Here is a 20,016-nt window from a genome sequence, read left to right on the forward strand (position 1 = left end):
TTAGTTTTGTAAAGTATTTCTCAAAGTGATTAATCAACCATTTTCGAAAACTGTCAGCTGATGTTACTAAAGGTATACATACAGCTGTGCACACAAGCTATGTGCATGGTTCTGTTTTAATTATAAACATTGTATTTGTGTCAGTGTAAATTGTCAACATTTAGTTGTCTAGCACTGTCTAATTCTGTTTTCTCTGCAGACTTTTGAAGGATACAGTGTTACCCTTGTTTGAACACTTACATGATCAGTATTACAGGTTCAATGCATGTCACCTTGCATTTGATATTCATGGAATTTTCTGTGCTATTTCCAAATATGTTAGAAAATAGTGAGGACTGTTATGTTTTATGTTCTCTGCCCTAGATACATAATATGAAAAGAAGTCAAAACACATTTGTGGGTTTTGTTTTTGTTATCTGATTATTTGCATCTGTGCAGAAAATCAAAACATCAGGTATCATTATCTAAGAATTCCAAGTATAAAACTTTTTTCTTCAGGCTTTTCAATTTTTATTTATTTGCTTGCTTTGTTTGGAGAAAAAAATTTCACCTATAGCATCTGTAGGAGATGACACATTCAATGTAATAGTAAAATGAAAGAGAGCAGAAGAGCCTCACAGATTGTCAAGCGTTCTTTGTTTCTCCCAGAAGCGTGGAGAACATTGCACAAATGAGGTCGCTCGAGGGTTACAGAGTGGTAGCGGTAATTAATCATTGTGGGGTTATCTGGACTGCTTTCACAGCCAGACAAAGCTTCAGGTAATTTTTGTGATGCTCTCCCCTAAAAAAGTTATATTTACATTTCAAAATGAATGATCTCTGAAATTATGACTCGCCTTTTTCCTTACCTGGCATCCCTCACACCAAGTGTCCTCTCTGCTCCCCTGGCAAAGACCAGAACACGCCACAGTTGGGTTTGCTGTCATCAGGACTAGATAACTACAGGTCAGTTCCATGGACTTCTCCCCCCGTGGAGATACCTGAACTAATTCTTCTTTCTCTTTGCTTTCGATTCTCAGGAACAGTTGAAAACAAAATAAAAACTCACACTTGTCCCAGACTTTCTGCAATCCTATAGCTTACACTTGCAGATGCCGGATCCAGTGCATTCTCTCAGGGATAAGGTAGGATAGTTCACCCCATCATACTTGTTGCCAACCGGGCACTAGTCATTTCATAGCTCTCCCTCTTCTGTCAATATTATGTCCTTCCTATTTCCTACCACAAAAAATAATGTATGTACATGAAGCACCTTGTAAATTGTAGAAAAATATCTTCCTTGTCAAACTGCAAACTTCTCAACCAGCTGAGGATCTGTTGACTTTCTGCTAAATTCTGTCACCAGCCCTTCCTTGGCCCTGCCTGCCAGCGCTGCCCTATAAGACCCTGAGCCCTTGCCTCATGGAGCCTGTCCTAAGGTCCAGCTCCTTCACAACCTCCTTGGGAAATCTGGCTTCATCCTCACTGAATGAGACCAGGCCTTTTTTCCCACGGCCCATCAGCTCCACCACGAGCCCAGGCCAGGAGGACTAGGCCTCCTTGACACTGAGGCCACCCTCTTCAGGTCAGTATTCTCCTTGCTTCTTTCAATTTCCAAAGGCCTTCGTATTCTTTGCTTGGGAGCCTGTTTATATGGCCAAAGCTTTCTCATTTAGAAGAACAACGAAGTAACATCAGAGACGGCAACACTTGTGAGATCTGTAGTTGGAGCTTCCCACCGGGGATGCCTTCCACCACAACTTTATGGCATCCTGTGCACTATGGTCCCTGAAGCCCTCCTGGTCACCCCATTGATCTCTCCTGACCCAACCAGTCCAACGTGGCATACACTGAAATGAAGCACTTACCAGGACTTCAGGTCCCCTGTCTGTCAGGCCTTCTCTTGCCCTTGCTGGGCCTGAGAAAAGGTCCTTATCCATTCCACACTCCATCTACTTCTACACCAGGAATGCCAACCAAAGCTTAGGGCGGGAGGCAAGCATGATGAGTGATTCCATTACAAACTGCCCTTTTGTTTGCAATGGACCACAGCTGGGTTCACAGTCCTCATCACCAAGCCTTTTCCATCTCCAGTTTACCTTTTAGGATAGCATTGTGCATAATTTTAACCCTATTTTTTGTGAACATCAATTACCTTTTTTAAGATTGAATTTGAAGAGTGACATCAAGATTTCCAATTCACAATAGCTAGATTGTGGAACCAAACTAGATGCCCTTCAACAGATGAATGGATAAAGAAACTGTGGTATATATACACAATGGAATATAATTCAGCCATAAAGAATAATAATATTATGGCATTTGCAAATAAATGGATGGAACTGGAGACTATCATGCTAAGTGAAATAAAAACCAATCTCAAAAAACCAAAGGCCAAATGTTTTCCCTGATAAGTGGATGATGATATATAATGGAGGTAGGGGGTGTGGGGTGAGGGAAGAATGGAGGAACTTTAGATTATATAGAAGGAAATGAGAGGGAGGAGGAGGTGGGGGTATGAAAAATAGTGGAATGAGACAGACATCATTACCCCATGTACAGGTATGATTACCTGAATAGTATGAATCTATATCATGCACAACCATAGAAACAAAATGATGTACCCCATTTGTATACAATGAATCAAAATGTAGTCTGTAAAAATTTAAAAAAATTGAAAAAAGATTTCCCAAAATAAATTATTTTAAGTTATATTTCACTTCTTCAGTCCTTTTTCAACACAAGAGGGGTGGGGTAGGAAAAGAAAATAATACTCATGTTCTATTTAGGAAGTACTACGTGCGAAGCAAATTGACTATAGATATTTCCTCATTTGATCCTTATTAGCAGTGCAGTATAGGTATCATGTCCACTTGATACCCATTATGATCTTACAGAAAAATATCTGTAACAGAATTGTTATTCTTTGATCACAAGTACTAAAATATTCAAAAATTGTCAACAGATAACAAAACAGGTTGATGCACCCAAATGAAGACCTAGTAAGTTGAACAGGTGTAAGATCTGTTATATAATGTGCACCTAGTTATAACAAGGCCATCAAAAAGTATGTTGGGATCATGCTCTGAAATCTGACTACCTTAGGTGTCTCAGGGCACCAAGCCCATTTGCCAGACCAGACTTAGGAAAGTTCCAGACTAAACCGATTCAGTTGCACGGGGGGGATGAGCAACACTGCAGTGGCAGAAGGATGTAGCTCTGCTCTGTGACCAGTGTTCTTGTGACTCATAGGATGTAGCAACCCCTCAAATGGTAGAAAGAGTCTGCCTACACCCCTCCCTCAGCTCGACCTGGAGTGTTGAGAAAGTCTAACTAACCTGGATTTTAATTCCCCTCCAGGTCTTTGGGTGGCAGTGATGAAGTCCCTTACGCAGTCTCCATGCTTGGGGAGCCTGCACCTCTGGAAAGAGGCTTCTCATTAAGAACTAGGAAATTAGCTCTTTCATAGATGAATACAGTTACCTAGGGGGCCAGCAGCTCACTATGGAACACAGCTGCGCGATTCCAAATCCCATGTTGTTTTGCTAAACTCTATTGCCTTCAATGGAGAGATGCTCGCATAGCATGAATCTCCTCTAAGAGCGACTTCTTTGCCTCCTTTCTCCACCGCCCTGTTCCCTACGAAGGGAACCAACATCTGCTTCTTCTGGGGCTCCACTCTTCACTCCTGGGACCTGGGCTCTTCTCTACTCTTGTGCCTCCAGTGGGTGCAGTTTTATTTTCCTTTCTATTTTTATTTTTCTTGTTCTGGGGATTGAACCCAGGGATTCTCTACCAGTGGGCTGTGTCCCGGCCCTTTTTGTTTTGAGACAGCACTTGATAAGTTGCTGAGGCTGGCCTCAGACTTGGGATCATCCTGCCTCCGCCTCCGGAGTCACTGGGATAAGAGTCGTCCCTTTAATGTCTGTCAGGAGACTTTGGACGCTCCTCTCAGGTACAGCACCCTATACAACTCCCCTGCCCCATTTCAGACCTACCTGGGTTGCTGCAGCAACTACCTTGTTCTCCCCGAGGCCTCTCTTTCCCCTGAGTCCCTCCCGCGAAGCCCCACCAGCACTCACCTCCTGGAAGCAGGAAGCAGGTCTCTCCATTTCCTGGCCCTACAGCACTGGGCCTCAAAGTGTGTTTTCCCCTGGGCATCGGTAAGAAATGCACATTCTAGGCTCTACTCAGGCCCACTGATTCAGAAATGGAGGCTGGGCACAGCATTCTGTGGTTTAACAAATCAGCCAAGCGAGTCCAATGATGCTAAAGCTTCAGACCCACAGGACAGTCCCCAGGAGAGTAAGATCCAGTGCCTGCCCTGCCTGAACCAAGCTCGGTCTCCAGCCTCCGCAGCCTCACTCTCCTGCTCCAGCCCTACCCATCCACCCACGGGTCTCACAGCCTCCTGTGCTTCTTTCTCTCCTTGTTTCTACACAGATGATTCCCAGACGGTGAAAGGTCTTTGCATCTTCTATTGTCTTCGGATGCTCAGTTAAAATGTTATCGTATCTGAAGTCTTCCCCTCAGTTCCCCTTTACATAGCTCTCTCTGCAGTTTTCCCTCTAATCAGAACAGGGTCTGCACTTGGCTCTTCACTCTACAAAGGGTCAGGATGGGGAGAGAGAGGGGGATGGCTGAAGGTAGGGACTGTGGGACTGCAGGGTAAGGCGTGGACCCTACCTGAGTCACCCTCAAACCCTTTCCTGGCCTCTCAAAGCCTCAGATTCTTCACCTTTAAAAAGGAGACAGTAACTTAAACGTTTGCCACAAAGGAGATGATCTGTACGAAACACAAAACAACAAGACCTGTGTCTTTAGAAAGATGGTAACGCATGACATCTGACACACACAGCAAGACCGTGTAAGAGCAGGTCGCACGGCCTAGCAGGTCACCCATCGGCCTCGGGCGTCCGCTCATCCTGGAATTCAGATGTCAGCACTGACTGCAGCAGGGTTTCCCCTTCCCATCTCCTTCACCTGGAAGGGACTATCCTAAAATGACCCGGTTCCCGTCTTTCCTTTCAAAATGCAGTTATAGCCCGTGCACATGAGCTGAAGTCTACTGCTTCGTGTGAAGGCATCTTTAATGTGTATTAGGACTGATCCCATCCCTCCAGATACACCCTTGCCCCCCCCTCACTCCAGTGACAAACAGGCAGAGAGGAAATTCCTAAGCATCTTTGAGCAGCCCATATTAGTCTCTGAGGTGAAGAATGTAGGCGCTGTGAGAGCAGAAGATCCCCTGGGCCTGACTCAGGCGTAATGCTGACTCCCTACATTCAGTCACCAATAATTATTTAATGGGTAATAAAATATCTTATTTTCATTTCTTGCAAGCGGTGCCTTCCTGGGATGGATTTTTAGAAAAAGATTCACAGATTCTCCTTAATGCATAGAAGATAGAACACACTACTAATTAATGGCAGATTGTTTATTTTCTGATTGGCTTTTTATAGGAATAAAAATCAGTCACCATACTTCATTGGGTACCACCTTCCAGCCAGGATGAGGCAGCAGCAATTCTGTGAGGCAGAGGTAACCACGCCCACTCTGCAGCTCAGGCGGGACTTCATTCAGACACCCCGGCCTGTCTGCAGAACTAACCTGTGGTATGGGAGCAGCGACCCTATTGATGGCTCTGCACAAGGCCTCCGGCTGAGAAAACCAGGGGAGGACAATAGTGCCCGCACCTCCTTCTTCACTATACAACAGTTTTAACAACTTACCGAACTTTGTCTAGTAAAAAAGATTCTTATTGAACAAGTTGGCTGACTACACCAATGAACAAACAGCTCTGGAAAGACACATAATGGGAAACGCGGTCCAGACTGGCCATCTGCCTCATGGAGTGGCTGGACTGGATGACAGAAAAGGCCCGTCCAAGTCTGAGATTGGCTGTATGATTTAACTTTCTAATTATAAATCTTAATTAGGCTTTACTAGACTGGGAGCCGCTGGAAGATAATACTGCTTTATGATTAATCCCTTTCTCTAGCTGCTAGCCACTGCCTGCTTCTGGGAGGTTTGCAGAACATTAATGAGGACTGGAATTAGAATATCTAGGGTGGAATTTGGACTTAAATTAAAAATAGATTCCGGGGATGCCTCTCTATTTTAATTTAGATATGAGACAGTAAAGCGTGCCTTTATTTGTCCTCATCCACTGTGAAAGTTTGAATGTTTTCATGCTTTTCTCAGCTACTAGGTGTTTAGGGTTACCATGGCTAGCTAACACACTAGCACAGACTCTTGCACCTTTCAGGAAATTCCAAGAGAAAACCAGATTAAAATGAATAATTCCTGACGTTCAAAACGCCTTTATATCTGTCATCACACTTGTTTTTAGAATGCCTTTAGGAGATAAATGGCTCATAGTTTCTGAATAATAAAACATCTCTAACAATAAATATGAACATGATTAAATTACACCCATCCTTTACCCAATGTGCGCTGCTTTCATAAACACTAAAATTATTCCAATTATGTGATACGGAAAATAGAGAGCTAAACCCAAGTAAAAGTGGAAAGATTACAAACAGATAAATGACAAACTACAAAGTTTACAGCAGAAAAGAAATACAACTTAAAAATCCAAAGTTCAGAAGTAACAAACCTAATTTGGTGCCATAGTCATAAAAAGATTTCACAAAATATAGAATTAATTTTCAATCTAAGATAATTTGTAGTTTACTACAGAAGAGAAAGTGATGATTGAAACTTTAATACTGGGACAGGTCTGCAAATCAAATAAAATTTTAAAAGAAACCAATGTGCTAAACAGAGGGTTAGTATGATCCTGTTATTCTTCTCTTGAAAACAATGTGCTGCGTTGACTCTACCTTTTATTTTGGTAATATAAATACTTCAGCCTCATTATTGGAATTTATTAAAAGAATAATTTCAAAATATAGCAAATTAGCAGGAGGACTTCTAAAAAGTATTTTCAAAAAAAAAAAAAAAAAAAAGAAGGGGATATATTTTTTTCCTCATTATTATTGAATGGTGTAGACTATACAGCTATGGAGAGCTGGTTCAATGACCTTCCTCCATTTTCTTTTGCCCAACATGGAAGTTAGTCTTAAGCATGCTTCCTGTAGGGTTGCATGATGATAGACTTTGTAACTGAACAAATGTATTCTTTAATTTCCTCAAACCTGTAATATTTAGTGCTTAAAAAGATACATAGAGATTTACATTCTCTGAACTTGATACAAGGTTTCAGTAATTTTACTTTAAAAAGGTTAACGCATGAGAAAATAGTATTTTTTAGTAAATATAATACATCTACAAGAATCTTAATGCTTAAAATAGTGCTGAGATCACTTTCCCCAAGAAAATTTAAAAGTGATTCTGCTGTTCATTGCCAGGGCTCAGGAATATAAATAAACAGAGATAAACAGATTACAGGTCATTCTCAATACTCCTGTCTACATATGTGCATTTGACAGTGTTTCTAAGAAGCTCCATTACACTGGAATTAAATATGGATGTTTCTGATCTATAAAATAAAAACAAAAGGAAGAGCAATATGATTTCCAATTTGCAAAGTTTTCCAAATGGGATCCTACAAAAAATGAGGGGACTTGTGAAAAGATTTTAAATTTTAAAAACAGTTACAAAGGTTCAACTGATTAGGAGTGCCCTTTGATGAATTAAACGGAAAATTTTACTTACATAAAAATGAAGAAAATTAAATAAAAAAAGAGAATAGAAATAGATAGAATGGAAAAAGACCAGAAGGGAAATGGTGTCCCTTTCAGATGAATTCAGCATTAACTGAGTCAAAACCAGATGATGGATGTCAGAACTTTTCAGAAATGCTTTATTTATCACAAACATTTATAATCATATATACCTTAGCCAATTATTTAAAAATTTTGGTAAATGCTTATTCTATTATGCTTTATTACTCACCCATCACATTGTATTATTTTTCATTAATTTAAGTAAATTTAGTCAGTGCAGAAACCTGGCCAGGTGTCACCTAGATGTCTTATCAAAATGGGGACTGAAAGAATTTATGTTAACCACCATTTATACACGGGATTGATTACTACATGTTAAGATTAATCTTTAAAAACAACAACAACAACAACAAAAACCCACCCTATGATCCAGATGATCCAGCAACCTCACTGCTGAGCTTACATCCAAAGGCAATGAAACACCCGGCCATTGCAGCTATATTCACAGCAGCCAAGGTGTGAAACCAACCTGGCATTCACAGTGAATGAGTGGATAAAGAAAGCATGGCATATACACAGTGGAACACAAACCAGCTCTAAAAGAAGTAGGAAATCCTGTCCTTTGTGACAATATGGATAATATGGATCGAAGGGAATCATGGTAAGTGAAGCAGGTACAGAAAGAGGACAGCTGTTGGGCCCTCACTTACATATGCGCTTGCAAAAAATGTAGAAGCCACAGAGGCAGAGACTGAAGTGTTCTATGCTTTAGAAATTTTTATAATTCTACAAAGTAATATTATTTTCATCATCTCCTTTGACCCTCGTAATTTCCCTGTGATACTGTATGACCCATATTTAACAGAGTGAAAGTTCAGACTCAGATACAGTCAAAACCTGTTTATATTCTTGCACCATCTGTGCCAAAAATAGTACAGATCTGTAACACTAAAACAGTAACACTTGGTTCTAAAAGTTTCTATGGGAACATATCTTTAACCACCAAAGAAGAAAAATTATAAAAGTACATTCTGTAATACAAATAAGTTTCTTTTAAAATTAATGAATTTTTAAAAATCCCATTGGGCAATAAAAAAGACTAATTTATTTCTATTATAAATTAAAATGTTAATTTATACAGCATTGCCTGAGTATCCAGCAATATTTGGCAATTATTAAAGACAAAAATGAAATATTTCTAATGGAATTAATATTTAACTCAATATTTCATATTTATATTTAAAAATAATTGGTTGCCATAATTAAGAGTTAGTAGAAGGCAAACTAAAAATATAACTTTGAGGCTGGAGAAATTGTTTTGGAACCTTCATGCCACACAGGAGCAAATATCTACAATGTGAGCTTCTAGAAGGAAGGTTGGAGGCAGGGAGTGGAGGGACTGTAATACGGACCCAGAGGACTTCCCAGTGTCCAATAACAAAATTGAATATGTACTAAATCATGGTTGTGATATACTCCAAAGTATATTCAAATAGCAAAAGTAATTTCCAAGAAAACACAATGTTCATATTGTCACACACTTTTTGATTAGTGGATCCAAAAGGGGTTTGATTATCAGATGGTGAAGATCTCTAGGGCTTTATGTTTGTAGAAACAGAGTGAGAAAGTCTCAAACTACAAATTGGTGGGAAACTGAAAGAAAACTATTGTTTCCTTGAAGAAATGAACACAGGTGGTGCTCAGGCTAAAACCTTGAGACTGTCATGGTCCTGGCCACCCCCGTAGTCAGGTGCCTGCCTCCTGGCCTTCTCCTGGCCTGTTACAGGAAAGTCTCAAACAGGCTGACAGGTGCATGAAGACTCATCAGAGACTCTGGCATCCCAGGCCCTGAAACCCTCCCCTCAACCACCAGATTCCTGGTCTGTCCCCAAGCCATGTTCAAATGGAGACAACCGGCCTTTGTAATAGCCAGAAAGAGCAGCTCACCTGCATCGTGATGTCCAACATTCCATTGTCACAGATTTTGTGGCCTTCAGATCACTTACCGCTGCCCCTGAATCCCATCATCTTTGGAACCCATTCCAGGTTTTATGGACTTGAGCCCATCCCCTCCCCCTCCCTCAGTGCTCTCCGTGTTTACCTCCCTCCTGGCCCAGCTCAGAGTCATTTCTTTATCCTCTGCTGCACAGGGCTGTCATCTTCCTCACCCATTCTTCCCCTTATACTGACAGACAAAATGCCAGTTGCTGGAGGCAGTTATCCACCCTCTCTGGGCGACTTTTATTTGTTTGTGTTTCGCTTTGAACTTGAACCATGAACTTCGGTCACTGAACCACCGCCGCATGAGGCTGTTCTGTTCTACTTTTCCACGTGATATTTCCCATTTTTGTTTTCTTTTCCCAGATCACACACTCCTTGGTTTTCTCCTTGCTCCTAGTCATACCCTCCCAGTTTCTTTTGCTGACTCCTAATCCATTGGCTATTTTGTGTTTATTGGAGGATCAGTCCTGGCTGTCTTCTGCTCTCCAGGTAGCAGCTTCTCATCATGTGTCCTCATCCACTCCACAGCCATGGATTACCCTCCTCACATCCCCCCGCCCCCAGCTCTGAGTTCCAGATCTGCATGCCCCCCGCCGCCCTGACGTTGCCAGCTTGCCCCGTGTCCAGCAGCAGAGGACTGCCCAAGTCTCCCCAGGACTCCACTGCTTCTTGTGCTTTCATGGTCTTCCTGGAACCTCACTGGGACCTCCAGAATCTTATCAACTTCTAACGGCACATGGATTGTCCCCTGGCACAGCTGGAGGATGAGGCCTGTCAGCATCCATGCTGACCCGATGAGGCATGTCATACAGACGGCTAAATATCTTGAATGTCGTCCTTGACCGTGACCCTCTCTTAATATGCACAAAGAGAACCTTTCCGTTCTCTCTTTCCTCCAAACCTGTTTGGTTCTCTCCAGGATTTTTCCTCCTGTCCTAGTGGATTATAACTATGTACCCTAGTTTGGGACAAGGAAGTTGTCCTTAATGTGTCCTTACCCTAAGTCCCTAAACCTACACATTAGCAATTTGTTTGATCTACTTCTAAGCTCTATTTCTGAACCACTCACTTCTTTTTGTGTCCACTAAATCTTAGACCAAATTAACACTTTCATTCTCTGTGAAAATAACTGCCTAAATTTCCTTCCCTTCCAGTCATCCTCTCCCAAGTTATTCTCCACAAAGCACCCCAAGATTCTGTTTTTCACTATAATGTAAGTTTCTTAATACACATCTCTCTTTTCAAAAGACTTCATGGTTTTCCACTGCATGTATAATAAAACTCAAATTCCTTATTCTAGGCAGAGTTTCCATTTCTTTTAGATCTGGAGACAATGAGACCAAAACCCAAATATTCCATCTCAGTTGCTCCAGGTTGCCCTAAATGATTGTTTTCAGATATTAGAAGTTAAAACAAGAACTCCGTGCATCTATCTATCTACCCTGAACCTCAGATTTCTCTCAGTCTTCAGTGGCAGAAAGTGACCCACCATGCCCACAAACACCAATTCTATGTCATTCCCTGAATGTTTTGTGTTGAAGAGGGGAAAAAAAGTTCAGGTACATGATTTATTTTCAACAAGGGGAGGAGAATGTTATTGTAAAAAATTTTAAAAGAAGAGGCTATATCTAGAAAGCATTGAATTGAGAAAGCAGAAGTCATTATTATAAAGGGCTTATAGCCTCGGAAGGATGAAAGGAGATTCAGTTTTTATGAAGGAGTAAAATGACATAAGAAGAATTGATTGAGATGAAAATGAGAGACAGTATGATCCCAAGATGAGTCTGTGCATTCATCTGTGTGTGTATATGTACATGCATATATTTATCTATATGGCAGATGGCCTATCCTTTTCATTTCACACAACTAGTAAAAGGCAGATGGACAAAAGGAGGAAGAAAGCTTATGACATGCAGCACATATTACAAGTTTTCTGTTTTTATGAATCTAAATATTTTTGCTTAAGAAAAAAGTAATTATTAGATATTCAACTAGCACAAGTTTGAACTATCATAAGCTCTTTGTAAATGTTTGTTTTTAGTGTTTAATTTAATTACAAAGACCAATGACAGGAAAGTATTTGAAAATGTGCGTTAACTATGTAAGTTTAGCATTAACTATGCAAAGCTATATGCATCACTATAGCACTGAAGAAAATTAATTTAATCATTCTTTATTATGGGAAATGACTTATTTTCTAAGCTATGGAGTAAACAGATCTTCAGTCCTGGCCAGTTATGCTTTGAGGCTGATCCAGGATGGGCTTTCTGTTCTCCAGAAATTCCTCTTTAGACAGAGTCATTACCCTGGGAGGGAGAGGCCTCTTTCAGATCTAGCTATGAGGGTGAAGACAGAACTTCTGTTGAATACTCAAAATGGCCATTTGAGAAGCTTTTGGGATCTAATCTAAAGTTGGGGCATAAACACTGTTTCCTCTGCTCCAGGTAACCTCCAGTATCTGACATGAGCGTGTGTTTGACGAGTCCTTGGGCCAGATGTGCAGTTTGTCATCCGATTGATTAGTGAGGAGGGGGTGGTAAAGTCAGGGTAGACTTGCAGAAACTCTCTGCTGAATAGAGACAGAGAGTTCCTTCTTTCAGACCTACTTTCAGGACACTCTCACAGGGTGGTGTGTGCCAAGAACTGCAAAGAACACAGAAGGAAAGTCAAACAACTCCGTCGCCTGGCGCCCCCTCTATGGAAGCTCAGAAGGCCACTGGGGAGCGCTAAGGGATGCTGCTTCTGCATCCACTCTCTTGACTCACTCTGAGATGCTGAGTCGACCTCCAGGTATATTTGTGATATTCCATTCTCTGTGCCCCTGCTCCCAGTTCACCTGATTTCCCACCTCTTGGTGGTTTCGTTGGGAGGGAGACAGGTAGTTTCTGTGCATAGAAATTGAGACTGATTGATAAATTGTGAAAAAGTCTCATAATAAGAATGTACAAATAGTTAAAAAAATGTGTAGTAGCATCTAATATAAGATTCATTGTCTATTACCAAATGAACCTTTAAGCCAAACTCTAAAGACTGAGCAGGAATACTTCAGGCTGGAGTAGACTGGAATGATTTAAACTACTGAACAATTAAAATAAAAATAATTTGAAGGATGGATGGGAGATAGAGGTTTAAAATAAAAAAGAGCAGAAGCACCAACTTCAATGAGGTGAAACTGATTAGACAAAGTCTTTGATCTTGGAAAGACTAATCCTGGGTGCTTTAAGACAGATCCTAGAACTCATATTTAACTTCTCTTCGAATGGCTAGTAAACTTCAGCAGTTAATCTACCCATCGCTCATGGTTCTATCTGGCAGCAGACCTTCTTCTCACGTGCAGATTGGGTTTCCAAATGCCCTTCCCTGCCTTCCTCTCTGTACGGCACGTTTTGCCCCACTGAATGATCTGAGGTCTCTCCTCTCTGTCATGCTGTCAGCCGTGTTGATGTGAACAGAATCTCAACGTGTATCTCAGAGGACCATCAGAATCACATCATTATCAATTCTTAGTGTGTAATCCAGAGAAAACCCCACTGTCAGTACATTCCCAGTACAATATAGGCATAGTTCAAAAGTGTACAGCATACATATTTGTCTACAGAAATAATTTTGTCATGAATTAAAAATACTATCACATACTTTCTTGATGAGTTGCAAAATAGATACCTGATTGTTTTCTTTTCAACTGATGGCATAAAAAAATATAGGCTTTCTTTATATTACCAAAATGGCACAAAGTCTAAAGTTCTGGGAAGCATATCATAAAGTCAGTATATGATATCACTATATGTGTGTGTGTGAATATACACATGTACATACACACATACACACATATATTTATGAATATATATACATGAATGTAAAATGTATGTGGATTTTCGGTTCTTACTATATTATAGCACTCCTAAGATTTAGATCCTTTTTCTCTTATTACATATGACCCTTCCTCCTGAAACAGAAGAAACAAGAGACAGAAAATGCAGGTTGGGCCTTGTCTGACTACCAGTTCTGGCCTCCTCAACACGTGCAAAGGAGAAGAGCTGCAGAACGCCAGAAGGAATGGCGTGATCAGACGGCGTTCTGCCATAATGAAATGGATTGAAAGCCATGGATGGATATTTGGACCCCAAATTGTGTGTTGGAGGTTAACTCATTTTACTAAGAGGTCATAGGGATTTGGATATGGTGGCCATGGGAAAAGACAAGTATGTGTGAGAGAAATGGCGAAGGAGATGGCAAGTAACCAGATGTTGGGAAGAAAATACAAATTAAAAAAAAATCAACAACAACAACAACAAAACCCAAATCAACCATTTCTAAGACAGAATGCCTGCAAGATGCTGCTTACGACCATGTGGGCAGGAGGTTAGAGGATGCGCTGTGTTCATCAGGTGTGCTGTGCTGTGCTGCAGGAGCATTTGGGAGAAAACACTAAAGAGGCTACAGTACAAGGGCCCTCCCCATTTTAGACACAATCAGTTCCCTCTGCCTGCCATTTATTCCCTGGAATTATAGAGTACTTTATAGAATTCTATCTTATTTTCTGGTTATCACTTTGTACTCATTGGATATACCCCAATTCCGCATGACGCGATGGGGTTCATAAGGAATTGTAACTGCCAAGTTCACAGCTACAGAACTCCCTCAGCTCTGGCTTCAGTCACCAGCAGGGGCTGGTCCCCTGGTTTCCCGGGATGTAGTGTCCCACTTGTCGCAAATCCACCCCCTCTTTATTTTCCCTCATTTGTTTAATTCTGAAATACAGAAGACAGTTCTAGTTGCAGGTAAAACTGCAACTTCGGAAAAACCACTGCTGAATGACTGTCCGAATTTTTGGTTGCTACAGACCAGCATTTGTCTTTCTGTGCCAATTTTATTAAGATATTTGTTGTCATCAATTACACATCATAAAGAAACCACAATAACAATACAGGTGCGTTGGGACGGCCCTTTCAGGTGCAGAGATGGGAGTAGCTTCAGGAAGGAGCTTGTGCATCTGAGTTCAAGATTAAAGTACAAAATATGTCCTGAGTTCATTTTGTTTTAGATCCTTGAGTTTGGCTTCATGACATCTCAGTAGTCCTATTTTTCTGTCAGAATTTCTCAACTGGAAAATTTTGATTTTTTTTTAAAGTTATAACTAATCTTTGTGACTATGCATGATCACCTGAACAATGGTATATCTCACAATGCTCATGTTGACACCAGTGGAGAAATTTTAACAAAGGAAATACAAAGGACTGGAAAATGTTTGGTCCAATTAAGCATTAACATTGAAATGGAAATGTAAGTAAATAAATGGCAGTGATTCTACTGCATGACAAAATGAATGAGTTTTGGAATCGATATATTTATTAACCAATATTTTAAAGGGGAAGAGCATGCATAATTCATCATTCCCTAGTTATCATTCAGTCAATCTACTCACTGATGCCCTACAGAGATTCTTCCCCTTCCTTTGACATTTTTAAAGTTAAATATTGCCCATTTGGAATAAATGTGATTTAGGTAACCTTTTATGGAGCACAGGAACATAGAATGCTATAAATGTCAAGGAAAGAATAAACCTTTGTCTCTTTACTCAGACATAACAAAAATAAAGCTGTTATTGGTACACATTCATCAGTGGAAAAATCTGCTTATCTTCAAAATCATCAATTGACATTAGCGTCATTAAGAAAAGCAATGAAAGCAGAAATTAAAATGAACTAATATCAGTAAAGATCATATCCAAAGAAGCACAGCTATCATGTTAATCGCCTTTGGATTCCCTACAGTGTCTGGTATAGTATCTTGAAAATTCTGGTACTTAATAATGATGTCTTGAATGAGTGGCATTTTGAGTTATTTTAACTGCAGGTATTCCCATTTTTTTCAAGGGATGTATTTCACTGGCAGGTTTATGATCATGATGTAATACCTAATGTGTAAGGAATTGGTGAATAGGATAAATGATGCTTGACTCAGTTTCCTGATGCCCTGGTTAGCCCATGTGACCATTACTCCAAGCTCTGACCTCTTCATTTGAGTTCTGAAACAGAGAAGACAGTTTACACGGAACACACCCTTATGCAGTTGGAGGAGGCAGGAATGAACCTGTTCTGTGGATTTTTTTCATTACATTTACAACCAAACTAGGTCAACTACATGATTGAAGTTTCAAAGACCCATTTACTTACTCATTTATTCTACTAGTTAGGAGAAGAGAAACTCATGTCAGAAGCATTCAGCTACCCAGCAAATTCAGCTCAGTCCTAGGAGCCCTGCTTTTGGGTCATCCGTGCAGCTGAAACGGCGTGGTGCAGTGCTCCATTCTGATTTCCTTTGCAGGTAAGTGTGTTCACTGAGTTTTCATTAGTTTACTTTCTTGTTAAGCTAGAGCTTCAAATTCATGCAAAGGGCTGCAATTCAATGATAGACTTAGCCACCCTCCGCCTATTAATTTTCTTAAGCCAAGATGGTTTCAATAGAGTTGTATAAAGGAGCAGAAAAACAGTGATCAGATTCTCAATTTGCACATCTTACACAGAAGAGCGATGCTTGCATTTTCCTTTTTCTAGCATTTGAGATCAAGGCACACTGGGTGCAGTTATTTGAAAGAGTGAGAATAATCTCCCCTGACTGATACACTGATTTGAGATTTACAAAAGCACTAACTTTCCTTATTGTTCATCTAACCATCTACCATTGCATCCTATCTGACACAGAATGCTGACTATAATCCTGTATACTCCTTCCTGCTGGAGTCAGTATTTAGAGAAGAGCTTTAGGAAAAGGAATCAACTAAATTTCTAACATAACTTATTTGTAATAGTCTGTTGAAAAAAATGTCAAATGCATTAAAATTATTTTCTCAATGACAGGGAAATATACTCATTTCTAAAACATATCTTCCAATTCAGAACATGTAAAATTTTCATTTTTCCAATTTTAGCAATGAAAAAAAAAAAGATCTCCATTATAATGGAAATGTAACTCTAAATATCTGTGATATTTAAATCTTTCAAGTCTTCACAGGTACTTTGTTCTTTTTCAGTAGAGCATAAACTGCTCAGACATTTTAGAAATGAACTTAAATCAAACATAACCTTTACCATATGGGAATATTATGAAGGTTATAAATGTATATGTGCCAAAGGGAATTTAAGGAAAAATTAGGCAATTAGTAACTTTCCTCATGTCTAAATTAATTAGAGAAAAACCCATATTTATCATAGCAACTACTTCCATTTGAAAATGTCTGTTATACAGAGATCTTAAAATAACATCATTAACTCCTATGCATAATTTTTAATGTCTGTTTGACATTATATGCAGGTGTTACTTGAAACATTTTTAAATCTAGTATTACACATATATTTTGGGTTTGCAGTCAATCTTATAATTGTGTCATCTAATCAGGAAACTAATAATGATCATGAATGATAGAGAAAATATCAATTTTATCATCAAGAGTTGGGATTTAGTATTGGAGGTGGAGCATCCCGCTATCTTTCTGGGAATCCTGACCAAGAAAAGGAAGAGCCTTCTTTGTGTGTGAAAACTTAAGAGATACAGAGCTAACAAGAGTTAATGAGACTAACCATTACTGTGAATGGCAAAGTTGTATGGGAGAAATTATTTGAGAAAAGGAAACGTCAGAATTCATTTAGTGTTTGCCAGAGGGGAAGAGTAAAAGAAAGCAAGCAAGAAAGTGAAATGAATAAAGCAGTCTTAGAATGGTGGACATTCTAACCACCCCACTGGGTTTGTTGAAAAAGTTGACAAATTATTTACTGTCGAACCCCCTCAGTTTCGAAATAGGATGTTGGAGTGGAGCAGGGGTTTCTAAACCGGAATCTAGATTAGAATCCCTTGAGGAGCCTCGCAGTAACGTGTAGGTTGAGATGCCAACTTAATTGGTCTGCTTGGAACAGCGACAAGTAACTGTCTAGCAGGATTCACTTTTTCTCTGGCAAGTTCTCAGGTAATGAGATTAGGAGTTTAAGAAAATTACTTTCCCATCGAAGGAAATCAAAATGATTCTTAAAATACTAAATCTTCTTATCCAGTCTTAGGATGAATGTGAAGTCCTTAAGCAGCAGCAAGGAGCCATCCAGAAGCAGGGAACAGCCAAACCAGGGGAGGGCCTGTTGCAGCCAGGTACCTGGGGTCTGCTCAGCCCAGTAGGCACAGGTGAAGTCAGAATCTCCAACATCGGGAAGGGAGTAGAGTTTAAACTGAGAAAACTCCTCTCTTGACCCTTCTGGACTTCAAGTTTCTAATAGGCAAAACGAAGAGTGTCAATTAAGCACCCTTAAATTTCATTTCCATTTATAAAAATCTGTTAGACCAAAACGTTATGTTTCTTTAAATGGTATTCCTCTTTACATGTCATTACTTCTTACTGTTAAGAATAAATTTAACTGCTATGTTGGTGGGTAGTTTTACAAAAGAAAATAAAAGCACACTTGAATGGGAACCACACACTTCACATAAGCCTTATGGATCCAGGCTTTTGCAGAGTAGCATGACTTGGTTCATCCACCGTAAACCAAGTCAGTCCACCTAGAGGTGGCTGCAGGTTTGCTCATGGTGAATCAGCAGCCTGTTTGTAAACTCAGTCCTGGCAAATAAGGACAGCTCTTAAACCTGGCTTTCAAAATTCAAAAAATAGAGAAATAGTTGCAAACAGTCCCCTTTTGCATCTTAACTCACTAAAATATGGCCACTGAAGAACTGTCTTTCAATTATGCTTTGCTTTCTCCACAGGAGCATGCCAGGGTTACTTGAGAATGAAGCCTTCCATTTATTTGTGGAACATTTCAGGCATAAACACCTGTCACGTCTGCCTCTGCTACCAAAAAAGTCAATATGTATGTCTCTAGTTATGGAGGAATTTACAGTAGAACAGATTTTCATTTTCTCCTTGTGTTTGGCTTTATCTTGAGTTTCAAAATACAACTTACTGTTTTGTAAATTCAACCTTGTACAATTGAATGCCTGACTCTGAGAAAAAGTGAAAACAACTTTGTTCAAGAACAGAAAACGGGAAAAGGAGGTATGGGGTGCTCACTGTGTTCTGCCAGGGGAGACATCCAATTTAGAAATCCCAGAAGCTTGTGCATTTCATTGATATTGGAGGTATTTATTTTCAGAAGTGCCTCCAACACCTCACTCCAAAGCTTTGTCCTAGACACCACACTGCCTGCCCTAGAGAAAGTTAGAACTTTTTTTGAATAATGAGATAATCCTGTAAAAAATCCCTTGGCAAGATGAGAAGTAAATAATTGTATGCCAGAACAATAAAGGGAAGTTTTGTAAGGTAGTATTTCCTCCCCAACCATAGGAGACAGGAGGTTAAAGAATGCTTCAAAGGAAAAATTGGTTGAGTAATTTGAAAGATAATAATAAGGTATTTTAAGGTACTCATAAATATTACAAATTCACTAAAACAATAAAGATAGCATACTAAAAAGATGTCACATATTTTGAATTATTAATAATGGGTGCTATGTTATCATTTTTACCCATTTGCACAGTCTTTTCTCAGACATGCTATGGAGATAATTTAAGTTACTGCGGGTTTGTCTCTATTCTTGCAGAGCCTGGTCGTGCACTCCTTTCTGACATGTAGGACCTGAGACTCACGTCCCCTCCCTCTCAGCTCCTGCCACCATCCTTCATGCGAATGCAGCACCTGGGGAAGGGACACTTCTGTAGCCTGAGTCCAGTTTCCTGTTTTCCATGACAATGGTTTGTCCTTGAGTGATTTGGCTTATTGCACTAGATGTCACCCTGAGAAGAGCTGGCCTGGGGAAGCCACACGCACAGGGCACCCCGGAACCCAATCCCCTAAAGTGAAGACTCCTAAGTGAGGAAACCCAGTTTCGCTTGTTCAGAGCCACTTCTTGTGTGTGACACGACTTGGGGGAAACATTTTAAATATATCTGCTTGTGCCAGAGAGTGGGCGGCTCTTCTTTTCCTCGAAGCCAGGCATGTTTCCATGCTTCCTTAGTCCAACTGACACACATTAGCCAAAATTACAGACGCTTGTGCATTTAGTCGTGCTAAAACTGAGAAATTCTTTCAGGGTGGTGGTTAACTATTACAATCTCTCCCAGATTTGACATGGTATCCAGCCCACATGCTGTGGTCTGACTGACAGGCAAAAACGAGAAAAGGAAAGAGGGCAGAAATTCTGTATAAAAAGGACGATAATAACCAAAGACTCCCAGCATCCATCTATTTGTAGAAGGTACTCCTGCTTTTAAGAGTACACCTGTCCACACCCATGGGCAAACCATGCAAAAATGCTGGCCTGCTTCTGCCTTGGTGATGAATTGACTAATTATTAACAGATCAGAG

General features: G+C 40.1%; 1 protein-coding gene across 2 annotated transcripts in view; it reads right to left on the reverse strand.

Annotated features, from left to right (window-relative positions):
- Positions 1 to 20,016, reverse strand: part of CNTNAP2 (contactin associated protein 2) — a 2,020,421-nt gene that overhangs the window by 1,101,774 nt on the left and 898,631 nt on the right. The gene's annotated exons all lie outside the window — the stretch shown is intronic.

This window comes from Sciurus vulgaris (assembly GCF_902686455.1).
Source record: "Sciurus vulgaris genome assembly, chromosome: 8".
NCBI classification, from domain to species: Eukaryota; Metazoa; Chordata; class Mammalia; order Rodentia; family Sciuridae; genus Sciurus; species Sciurus vulgaris.